At 37.3% G+C, this 13,275-nt stretch overlaps 1 protein-coding gene across 3 annotated transcripts in view; it reads right to left on the bottom strand.

Moving 5' to 3' along the window:
* The window catches only part of AGMO (alkylglycerol monooxygenase), a 194,525-nt gene that overhangs the window by 61,237 nt on the left and 120,013 nt on the right, over window positions 1-13,275 (bottom strand). The window lies entirely within an intron of this gene.

Here is a 13,275-nt window from a genome sequence, read left to right as displayed (position 1 = left end):
TGGAGTTTTGTTCCTCTGTAACTCCCCCATGGACTTATGCCTAGATTCAACTGATTTGGATAGATAAATGGCAGGGGGGTTACTACGGAGATCCAAGAAAATGCAATGCTTTAAAAGGACTTGATCCAGCTTCAAGTTCAGTGGCTATCGTTCTGTGCCTGAGGTTAGATGTACATGCAAAGCTGTAAGCACAGTTAATTACCAAGAGTAGCAAAATTCTTTTGTCTTATTTTGCCATCTGTTTAATGCTTAATCACTAGGCTATTAACTAGTAGATTTTCAATATAGAATTTCTTTTCCTTAATGTGTCTAGTAGTTATTCACACAGGGGTTAAGACACTTGTCTAGACATACCACAAGGCAGATTTGGTTCCTATCATTCTGTAATCAAACTGCTTACACCCTAATAGTTTTGGGTAGAGGAACTTGCAAAGAATATCAATAGTACTGTGACATTTCACTCTAAAGAAGACTCAGTAAATGTATACAGCTGCATTATTCCCTCTTCAGAAAATCTGTTCTTATTTATAAGATCATGGTACAACTCCCTGCTCAAAATTTCCATCAGATGTCTCCATTAGGGCAGGAAGCTTGAATTTGTCTCAGTGGTGATTTTTCAGCCTGGGAATGCTGACTTAACAACGCCTCTGCTTGAGGCCACTATTCTCCACTTGAAAGGCCTGTGCCCCCAAACTGTTATCTATGACTCTTCCATCCTCCCAACAGCTCCGTCCTGCTAATTTCAATTTCTGTTCTCACAGAACAGAAATTCAGAGACTTCATTATAACAATAATCTGGCACTAAGGGACATGATTAGTGATGGGACTCGGTAGGTCAGGTTGATGCTTGAACATGATGATCTTGAAGGTCTTTTCCAACCTAAATGATTATATGAATACTACCTAATATTGTTTGAATGATTCCCTGAGGACTTCCAGGGCAACTTCTACTTTTTACCTGCTTTCAGTACTTCCTCTCAGCCACAGTAAAGCATCTGCATGATCTATGAGAGGGACTAGTGTTATGGAGGTCACAGATTACTCCTTACAGAATTTTAACGCATCTTTGGCTGAAAATCATCTACTTAGCAAGAACAATGACTATTAATATATTCATTTTGGGTAGACCTATCAGTTTACTATTTTGCCACAGTCAAGTTCTGCAGCAAAAATAAAGGTTTCAATAAGTATTATAAAAAGTCATACACTTTTTTTTTTTTTTCCGCATGAGCTTACAACATATAATGACAAACAAATTTACAGATTAGAGACAATTGCTGGCTTTGCTTTTAATATATGCCTTAGGCCAGCAACCATCTATAGGTTTCTTTTTGACTAGCCCTATCTATAGGTTTCTTTTTGGCTAGCCCTTTACACACTGCTTCTGGAAGAGGCAGATCCTGAGAAAGGATTTAAAGGAGGCATTAGTAAGTAATAATTTAAAAGATGAATTCAGTGAAAGAAAGGAGTGACTGGACAGAATGAACTCAAATGCAAACACTCAGGCATAGGGTCAAAATTGAACTCCCTTATGAAACAGGAGGTAATGGGATACTAACTCCATGCAGTGAGGCACACAGAATTTTAAGGGACCTGAATATTAAGGCAAGAAGTTTGAACTCTGCATGATTGGAGTTGGTGGAGGTTCAAGAAAAAAGTTGTATGATCTCAGTTATCTGGCAAATATTACTACATCATAGTTAGCTCCCCTCAGGGAAAAAAAAAAAAAATAAAAAAATTTAAATCAAAATATTTTCTTGAACTAGATTTGGTGATTCTGGTTTGTGGGAACACAAGTATGAAGGGCACATCGAGCTTATGAGTGGTTGTCTTCCTCTCATGCTCTTCCTACAATCTTTTGAAAAATAAATCTATCAACACCACAGTAAATTAGTACTAATTTATATACACTTCCCAGCTGAAACCATCTGCTGATTATACATGATTACAAACACCTTTGTTTTAATAATGAAAATTACCCCCATGAAAAAGACGTATGACACATCTCAATCCAGTTCACTAAAGTTATTTAGACAATGTGAACCTAAAGGTGGAGAAGATAAATCTGCTCCACAAGGCAAGGGAGATTGCTTTTAGAAATGAGTAAAGAAGCAATCATACGCATTTATACAATTCCTACACTTAGATCTAAATTATTTCCTTGGATATTTACACTCCACACCTCTTAAATCCTTGGGAGTTAACCAGCAACTGCCAGGGTCAAAATCCAGGTTCTGCTGATTTTAAGCACTGTGTTGTGTTAGTATGGTTAAATTTAGTTTACATCTGAATTTGGAAATAACAGAGTCTAGGGGAATTTCACATTCAGAGTTCTTGTCAGATTTGGCCCAGTTAATCCTTTAATTGGATGCTGAACTTCATAAGTATAAAAACAGAAACTGAACATATTTCTGATATAAGAACAAATGGGGAAAATAGTATGTGCATAAAACTGGTAAAAATCAGTGGATTTAGATTTAGAAAATACTTCTAAAGTATTGAAAAAAAAAGGTTTTAAGGAGCTTTGTTCATTTTTGAATAGAAAATAGAAACCAGACACATTTAGCTACATTATTTTCTGTTAGTATGGATGATACAGCTGACAACATTTAATGAGTTTCCCCAAATTTATTTCAAAGTAGTGTTTTACAGCTTGAAATGAATACCAGTGCTGGCAGGTGTCAAGACTCAATAGCAATTTGCTTTCAGAGCAATGATGCAAATTACACACTTGAATTCTACAAAGAAAAGAACAGCAGTAAAATACAGAGTGACAGTACTATGAAGTTTGCAAGAAGTGTGACGGATCACTTCCTGATAGATCTGGTTTACCCAGCACAACAAAATCTTAGTGACTAGCACTGAATGCAAAGTGTACTTAAATTTTGCTGTGAAACTGAACATGGTAGGAGCTGAAAAACTTACTATGTTTCCTTCTATTTCTGGACTCTAATGATTTTTTTGTCCTGATTCAGCATTTTTTCTTGCATTCTTTTTACTAAACTGAATGCTGGAGAGCAACTTTTCCAACCCCTTCCTCACTCCCAAAATGATACAATAGAAATCGGTTAAATAGATAGTTCTTTTAGTTACGTTATAGCAATATTAAGATGAAGGTAAGGACTTACAAGTGAGAACTAGTATAAAAACTGTATAATATATATAAAAGTAGTGCAAGTTTGTACCATTCTTAATAGTTTTTTAATATTAATACTTATTTGGATTTTTTGTTTGAAAAATAATTCCATAAATACTTTCTCTGAAGAAGTAACAAGTCTGTAAGAGTTACTTGATACTTTTTTAAAATGTCTTATTAACCCTAAAAAAAAATAGAAACAACAGACATAATAAAGTTAAAAACACAGGGTGAGCAGGGGAGATAAGTAAGTGAATTCAAACATATAAAAGCTTCTCCATAGACAGAGACCATTTTCCGCATTTCAGATCAGTAAGGTAACTGCCTTGTGTAAGAGCTCAGGTTAGTGGAAAAGAAAATATAGACTACAATCCAGCAAAGATTCAAAACACATGCTTAACTTCATGCACCTAAATAGTCCCATTAATGTGAAGTTAAGCACGTGTGCATGTCTTTGTAGGATCATACTCAAGTGATATCCCTTTGATGAATGTTGCTTCCTGTGTTAGCAGGGAAGAGTGTTTGATCAGGCCAGCATGGGGTTAAGCGCCCTTTATCTTTCACCTCTACATTTAGAGGACTCTACTATGAAGGTGGGGGTGAGGATGAGGCTGAGAAGCAACATCCAGCCCTGAAGGTATATAGATAAAATTTTGGTTATTTTAAGAAAGAGAGCCTCTAACACCACAGCGATTGCAGGTTGAGTTGTCGGATTTGTATTCTGCAGATTCCTGAGCTGCCTTGGGTTTCAGAGAAAATTCTTAATAATTTTTTTTTCTTTTCAAATATTATACCTAATTATTAGTATGGAAGTAGCTCTGCTTTTTTTGTTGTTGTTGTTTTTGTTTTTATTTCTGTTTTTGTTTTGTTTTGTTCTCCAGATTAATCTTGTTGTGCTAGGAACATACCACTTATTTTATTTTCTCTTCCCCTCCAGCTATGATTAGAGGGCCATTTGTATTAATACCCACAACTCCTACCCTGCCCCCAGTTTGGATCTTTATTGCAACAGGAGTGACTGCAAAATAGCTGTGTAATGTATCACACTAGAAAACTGTTAGCCTAAACTGAGCTCCAATACATTCCTGGCTTGCAGTTTCTTCAGGAGTGTTCACTACAATAAGACTAACAAAGCTGTCTCTGTGACAGGTCAAATGTAGAGCTTTGTGTAGAATACAGAAGAGAAACAGGGAACTGTGTTTCTTCCTACCTTGTAACTTCCCATTGCTTAAGGCCATTCATAGTGTAATTGTAGAAGCTCTTTACAAATACAGTAATCATACCAAATAAATGCATTATAGCATGGGTATTCTTGGATGCACTTTCCATTCAGTTAAAATAAGAGAAAGAAAGATTCTATCATTTGCTTAGTCACTAATTTAGCAATAGGCTGGAATGGATCCTCTAAGTTCCTATTCTAGAAGTAGTTAAAGAGGTTGATTTTTTTCCCCACCATTTTTATTGAAAATATATTTTGTTACACTTCTTCCAAACAGAAGTTTATGACTGTATATAGCTACTGCATTATATTCTGTCTTAGAAAGATGCATAACTTGAGTATATGTGCCACAAGGCTAAAACTACACATGCTTCCTAAAATGAAAAAGTCAAAACATATGAAGTATATCAGGAGAGAATATGAAAGAAAAATTAACAAAAGAACAAAATGAATCCACCCTAGATCTTTTGGTGAAGAAAACCAACTCAGGTTTATTAATGGCTGCCAATACTCAGTGGCTAAGAAAAATGTTATTGAAAGTTAAACTGATCCAGAATAGAAACAGAATAGAATAGTAAGATGAGAAGTAGCATGAAAAAAACTTTTTTATTAATTTATATTTTAATATTCCATATTTCTTTCTAACATTTAATATTCCATTCTAACAACAGTGGATTTGGATGCATTTAAGTAAGGAATTGTTATTAAAACTAACAACTGACTCATTATATATCACTTAAATTGTAGCATCACTGAATTACAGCCTGTGATTGCTTTGCATATTCCTAACTTTACAGCTAACACCCCTTTCCAGTTTTTATTATCATCTCATTATTCCCATTCTTCCTTTATGATGTTATGGTGACTAAAAAATATGTGACCAGAAAATACCAGTCTTTCATACTTCAATCCCTGACTTCCCCTGGGGGAGTGGATTACTGCATCATAATACTGGTATCTGTTAGTTAATGCTGTGGGCTTCTCTCAACTTCAAAGTCAAGATATTAAAGGCTCATTTTCCACTACAAGGCAGGTGTATTTTTATTAGCTCTTTTTCAAAATTGCTATGACTTCACTTGTGGATATCCCGCCAACAGCCATTATTGAAAGCTGGACTATAATTGCTAAGGAACATGCAATGTCTGAAGCACTAAACCAGTGTTACTGCAATCCTCCAACAACTGACTGAAACCAAGTGTTACATCATTAAAGCTGAATTACAACACACCCATGGCGTGTTTTCCATGTGTGCTATTTTAAACAATACTAGAGAAAAACCTGGCTATAAATTCACAGATCCCCAATTTGTTCAAAATTCATGAACAATGAGGGCTGTCTGACAGGCTCTGTTGGCTCTATTTTAGTCAGAAATGTCACGCACCATAATTAAATGTCTGTTTGGCTTTTATTGGAGATGGAAATGCTAGCTTTAGTTATAAATTTAAACAACCTGTCACAAGGGGAGACTCCACATTTGTATAGTTTAGGAAAGTTTAGCAATTGTAATTGCTCCAGGAAAGACAAATAAACTAATGGAAACTGTTCTATTTCTTAATTGGCTTTGCATAGGAAAAAAATAAGCTAATGTGGTTATGGTATAGCTTTCATCTGGTTTGGACCAACTTTGCTTTAGTAGAAAAAGTTAGTGCACCACTACTTTCCGTTGCTGTTGCTTAATTTTCACTGAGAAATTAACTGAAGAGTACAGTGATCACAACTTCTAGGTTAAGAGAAGATGCCATTGACAAGTGGCAACAAAATACCATCAGTCTTCCAGAAAAATGTTTAATTCAATTCAGCACAGTTCACCCTGGTGTTGTCCAAGTGGAAATATTTTGCCATCACACTGGTATGCAGAGGCTATTATAGTTTAAGCAAATCCTGCAATTTTTCTACTCAGCTTCAGAAATTTTACAGTGCCCAGATTCCAGTGGAAAATATTTGATCACTCAAATGCTTGGACAGAAATTTGTCACCTGGAATAGAAATCAGGGTAAACCTGCCAGCATCCTTATACAGACAGGCTCTGCAAATATATACTAGGCAAGATCTCTGCCAAATAACTTGTGTCTGGCCAATACCACCTTTCAAATAGTCTGTGAATACCAGTTGCCAATAAAGATTCATTATACCATGTATAGGTAAATATTATTTTAGCTTTTGCATCTACAGTTTTAAGCTTACACAGTAGCAATTCATTTGCTCTCCACATATTACCTGTCTGCTAGTTTTGGTGTAGCAGCCAATCACAATATTCACACTTCTCACTAGCAGCTAAACAATATTCCTCTTTTACTTAAAATAGATCACTGTCAGATGCAAATATTTCCAAGTTATGTTTTTCTCTAACAGACAAAGTCAGTACTATGGCTATTTAAAAATAGTAATATCACATGCAAGTTTTATTATCATGATCTAGAAGTCTTCCTGCTGCACTGCTTTTCATGAAGATAATCATTTCAGGTTCCAGAAATGAGGTTCCAGATAATCCAGAGGGACCTTGACAGGCTTAAGAGGTGGGCCTGTGCAAACCTCATGAGGTTCAACAAGGCCAAGTGCAAGCAAGGTTCTGCATCTAGGCTGGGACAATCCCAAACACAAATAATCTCTCTGTGTGGAGAATGGATTGAAAGTAGCCCTGAGGAGAAGGACCTAGGGGGTTGATGAGAAGCTCGACGTGAGCCAGCAACACGCACTTGCAGCCCAGAAAGCCAACCATATCCTGGGCTGCATCAAAAGAAGCATGGCCAGCAGATTGAGGGATGTGATTCTCTCCCTCTCCTCTGCTCTCATGACGTCCCCACCTAGACTACTGCATTCAGCTCTGGGGCCCCTAGCACAAGAAGGACATGAAATGAGGCCAGAGCAGGGCCACAAAGATGATCAGAGGGCTGGAGCACCTCTTCTACGAACACATGCTGAGGGAGCTGGGATTGTTCAGCCTGGAGAACAGAAGGCTCCAGGGAGACCTCATTGCGGCCTTCCAGTACCTAAAGGGGGCCTGCAGGAAAGCTGGGGTGGGACTCTTTGTCAGGGAGTGTAGGCATAAGACAAGGGAGAATGGCTTTAAACTAAAAGAGGGTAGATTTAGATTAGATATTAGGAAGAAATTTTTTACTGTGAGGGTGGTGAGGCACTAGAACAGGTTGCTGAGAGAAGGTGTAGAAGCCCCATCCCTAGAAGTGTTCAAGGCCAGGATGGATGTGGCTTTGGGCAACGTAGTCTAGTGGCAGGTGTCCCTACCCATGGGAGAGAGATTAGAACTAGATGATCTTTAAAGTCCCTTCCAACCCAAACCATTCTGTGATTTCAGCTGGGTTCTATGATCTTTTGAGATCTAAGTTATGGAATCTAATCTATGTATGATGTCTTCTACTTCTGAAAGCACATGCATATATTAAATTAATGCATACACATACACACTATCTCTACACTTGTTCACAGTGAAACTTTAGAACCATTCACCCAGGCATAGATCCTTGAGGGGGGAAAAATAAAATAAAATAAAATACAGTTTAGAAGTAGCGTGTAACATTTACTTTCACCATAAATGTTTGCCTATAATTCTTTTTACACTTTCATTCTCTCTCATTTAGAAGAAACACCAAATCAGATAAACTCCCTTCAGAATGCTCTTTTTAAAAACTACACCAAATTTGCTGTTAAGAAACTCCTTAAGCATTTTGTGTAGATTCAATTTTCACCAAAGATTTGCCAAATTTCTCCTATTAGAACAATGTGAGAACAATCCTGTGAATAGCTATTGATGTCTGACTTCTAAAAATGCCATAGCAATACAATTTAGCAATAGTTTTTCCCATAACATTTTCCCATTTACCTGACAAACCGTACTGCTTTCTCCTTTCCTTTCTTTTTATTACATCCTTTCACACAGCTTCATTTTCTCCCCTCCTCCCATGAGTCCCAGTTTCCTCATGTCTCACTAGCAATCCAGTTATTTTAAGCTCTCTCCTGAAACCTTTCTTTATTGTTCATATATTCTTTCATAGAGACAGTTTTTCCCCTCCTCTATGTATATGTATGTGTACAAGCATGTGTGTAGAGAGATAAGAAATTAAGTTTTGCCCAGACTATATACACTATATATTTGTATTCTATATATATGTCAGCATCTATATATTCTAGCGTATACCAGGCAGGACAGCTAATGGCAAAGATTTAACTCCTTTTTGGCACCCTGATCTCTAAATCTTCTGGCTATTAATTTGTCATCAGCATTGTTTACTGTATTCTCACCACTACTTCAATTTATTCTGGCTTTTCCAGAGACAGTGTTGGCTGAAGAATAATTATGCCACACATAAATCCTCAGCTGATTATTTCTGACAATAGCAATAGTTTGTAGTATTAGAGCAATCTATTGCAGCATGATCAGGGATCACATTTGGTCCCAGTTGCCAGGAAATTTCATTTTCACGTGCTCCAAAACAGGTAAGTAAATAAGTCACATTACAGCAAATTCAGCAAGAATAAATCTATTAATATCTATTGTATACCTGGACTTTTTCTTCAAATAAATTATATTTGTTTTTTCTTTTATTCAAAATATCTATTGTTTAGATCTTGTATAAATCTATAAAAGTCCATTTCATAGCATTATGCTCAGTAGGTACACCGTTTTTTCTGCCATTATATGTGGCTTAGATACACCTTTTTTTTTTTTTTTGTGCAAGCTATGTCCCTGTTTTGCTTTTGTAATCCTCTAGATAATATTACCTCCAACACAAACTCTATCATCTCCATGCATATTCTACTCTCTTTGCCAAGACTCTTCCCTTCTAAACCCTTCAAACTACATTGCAGCCTTCCTGATATTTGTGTCTGATAGTCAGATTAGGTTACATATAATTGAAATGATTTATATCCTCTGCTTTCAAATAAGTTTTCCCTCCTTCTTTCCCTATAAACCAGATATCATCACTGTTTGTCTGCCCATCTTGATTTCCATCCCTCCTGAGATCACCACATCCAGATGTGCAGATTCTTTCTAAACAATATACCTGAGATAATTACTCTTATTCATTCACACATACAGGATTCTCATCCAAACCCTTGTCTTCTCGTATCTCCAGTATAAACATCTTAGCAAACAGAATTGCTATACCTCATTAATGCCTGCCCAGAATGCTCCTGAAAAAAATTGTCTTAGTCCCTTTGGCAAACACTGGTAGTATTGATGAAGTATAGCCACTTGCAGCCCAGTCTTTCATTAGCGCATTAAAATACTGATTTGCTGATGTAGAGTGAAGGGGCAGCAAGATCTTCAATTTATTGATGATTTGGATGAAGGAATTAAGTGCACCCTCAGTAAGTTTGCAGAAAACAAGTTGGGGGGAAGTGTCGAGCTGCTAGAGGGTAGGAAGGCCCTGCAGAGGGACCTGGACAGGTTGGATCGATGGGCACAGGCCAATGGGATTAGGTTCAACACGGCTAAGTGCCAGGTCCTGCACTTTGGCCACAACAGCCCTATGCAATGCTACAGGCTTGGGGGAGAGTGGCTGGAAAGATCTGCAGAGGAAAAGGATCTGGGGGTGCTGACTGATGCTCGTCTGAACATGAGCTGGCAGTGTGCCCAGGTGGCCAAGAAGGCCAACGGCATCCTGGCTTGTATCAGGAATAGTGTATCCAGCAGGACCAGGAAGGTGATCGTCCCCTTGTACTCTTGGCCTCTGGTGAGGCCGCAACTTGAGTACTGTGGTCAGTTTTGGGCCCCTCAGTACAAGAAGGAAATTGAGGCCCTGGAGCATGTCCAGAGAAGGGCTACGAAGCTGGTGAAGGGCCTGGAGCACAAGTCCTGTGAGGAGCGGCTGAGGGAACTGGGGTTGTTTAGTCTGGAGAAGAGGAGGCTCAGGGGAGACCTTATTGCTCTCTGCAACTACCTGAAAGGAAGGTGTGGGGAGCTGGGAGCCAGCCTCTTCTCACAGATAACTAGTGATAGGACTAGAGGGAACAGCCAGGGGAGGCTTAGGTTGGAAATTAGGAGACATTTCTTCTCAGAAATAGTCAGGGATTGAGACAGGTTGCCCAGAGAAGTGGTGGAGTCATCGTCCTTGGGGGTGTTTAAGGAAAGGTTGGATGTGGTACTTAGGGACATGGTTTAGTGGGTGACATTGGTAGTAGGTTGACTGTTGGACCAGATGATCTTGGAGATCTTTTCCAACCCTAATGATTCTATGATTCTGTGTTTCAGGACCTCTTCAATACAGCAAGTGTCAAAAACATCCAAACAGTAAGAGTAATATCTCTAAAGCACTAAATTAACAGCAGAAAAGTGCTTTTCCCTCTCAATGGTTTGAAACAGAGAGAAAAAAAAATCATACCTGGAAAGCATTTATTTTTAAACCTGACTGGCAAGGAAAATATTTTATAGATGTTTATCTTAGAATGTAATAACATTTGTAAGGAGAATATATTTGTTTGCATTAAAGGGGGGATTTATTTACATTGATGATGCTACATTTTTTCTCTGTTATCTTAACGGTAAGAGCAAACAGAAACAGGAAAGCAAGTCACTGAACTACCAAATTTCATCTAATAACAAAGCAATTTATTCTTCCACTCAGCAACTTACTTCAAAGTGCATATACAACCAGAATTTTTCAATTTTTAAGCTCCCATTAAAATAAAACAATGAAGTGTTTCATGTGTTTCATGTAATGCTAAGCATTATTTTTAAGCTAAGCGATATGAAAACGCTGTATGAGAATGAGCTCCAGAGAGCTGGCATTCCTTAAAAGGTACAGTACGTGAGCAGTTACCATGCATAATTATATAATTACACTTGATGGCAGCAATAGCACATAGAGAAGACTATTAATAGCATGTACAATCTGCAGAAATTTCATGAAGATAAATATCTTCCAAAATATGAAAAAGTGGCATTTTTGGGCAGCATATTTTAGTCTTACATTTCAGCATGACAATTACCATGAAAGAAAGGATCAAAGCCAAATGGCACAGCTGGCAGCTTGAGAATAATTTAAGAGGTGTATGGCAATAGCTTTTTGGTTTCAGTAAGATGGACTGAATTAACTGTAATAGGGAAATGGTGAAGAAAAGTCATACAGCATTCTTACCTGGCATAAATACAACATTAGTCGAAACTGCAGTTTTGACTACTTCAAAAAATTTGAAGGGGGAAAACTTAAGATAATGAATAAGAACAAAAGCAACATTTCCTCTGTACTTTGGGACAAAACACCAACCCAAAACTACATTAAGGCTTAAATCAGCAATTCAGGAACTCATGAACACTGAGAAATAAAATAAGCACGTGCCTACAGTATATACAACCATGGTTCTTCAACCTTGTCTCCAAATTATAAAGAGATAATCTGTCTGCAAAGACATGACTATATACTTCAGAAATCAGGACTGCTGGGCTCGAAGGATGTAATACAAGCTATGCAGGTAAAGCTCTCTAAACCCAAGGCTCTTCTCTCATTTCCTGTAATATATTTATTTAATAATATAGCAGGAATGGAATCACAGAAGCAACTTCTTTGAACCAGCTGTGCCCTGAATGGGCTGGAGATGGTCTACCAAGTCTTCCCACTGTCATTTTCTTTCATCCTGCTGTTGACCTGGCTAATATTTGAATATGCATTTTATTTTATTTTTCTCTCCCCCAGCAGTAATAATGCTACATTTGACTGTATACTTTATGGCCACCAATTTCTAAGTCTCCTTTCAAAGAAGACTGCACCTTGGCCTGAAGGGAAAAGTGTGGCCTGTCTTAGCAGTTTTCCTTCAAACAGATGGACATTTGGCAGAAGATCCATCTTTGTATTAAACATAGCTTCAGTTCTTTGCAACTAAACTAACAGCACAGTTGCCTTTCTACTATAATTTTTCCAAGACTATTTGTATTCTAAAGACTGCCTAAACGAGGAGGCAAACATTTGTCTGTACATGAACACTTCTGCAAATCAGAATCTCCACTGCCAAATGAATTATGGGTTCTCTGAAATTACTGGCATATAGGCCCAAATACATGCAGTCTAACACATGCAAATTTTAGTTGCAATATGCTTTTGTGTGGTTTAACAGTATGTATTACTGCACATTACAAAGCAAAATAAAATCAAGAAGTCCACATAATTTCATCTATGCAAAGATCAAAATAAAACAGCAGAGGGGGTAAGGTAGTTAATAGGGGAGATATTATGTGGACTGTCCAGGAAAATGGAGAGTTTTGGTTGCATGCTGCTTTCACAGCTATTATTTTTGTTAGTTTTGCAATCCAATGCTATAGATTTTTATTTGATACTAATAAGTTCTGAAAGCCAGAGTTTACAAAGCCAAAAGAATAAACCTGGATCCACTAATGATCCTGTTTTCCCCGTTCTTAACTCTCCGCTAGCCAGAAGTTGAGCTGTCAGTGTTACTTCATTGGAAGGGGCAGATTTGATTCTTCCAGTGGATTGAGATTTTTCTAAGAACTTGGCAGAAATTAGCAAATTTATCACTTTAGAAGGCAATAGTCCAATTAGATACTTGAAAATGAAGTTAGGATGACATCAGTTTATATAAAAAGAGAAGGATAATGGAATAAAGACAGAAATAAAAGTTGAAAACCAGACCCCTTCATTTAGGAAAGTCTCAAATATTTTTTCAGTGTTTATATAGTTAGATAGTTAGATAGATTTAAAAGCATATGCCATTGTTATCATCCAACTGCACTTTCTAGACTTCTGTTCAGAGGTCATGGCAAATTATACCCAGTTGTCCCCTAATTTTTAGCATTTATGAAGCTGTTATCTCAGTTGCTGATAAGTTGGTAACACATTTTTCTGTCTCATTTACAAGTCTGTGACAGCTGAATTCCTGCTTTTGACACATGATATGGTCTGGAGATGTGTTTTAATGAGGCCTAAATAATCCCAGAAGCTAATTAATA

The sequence above is a fragment of the Anser anser genome (genome assembly GCF_964211835.1).
Source record: "Anser anser genome assembly, chromosome: 2".
Taxonomy (NCBI): domain Eukaryota; kingdom Metazoa; phylum Chordata; class Aves; order Anseriformes; family Anatidae; genus Anser; species Anser anser.
Note: the sequence above shows the minus strand (reverse complement) of the source record. Positions and strands in the feature narration are given on the sequence as shown.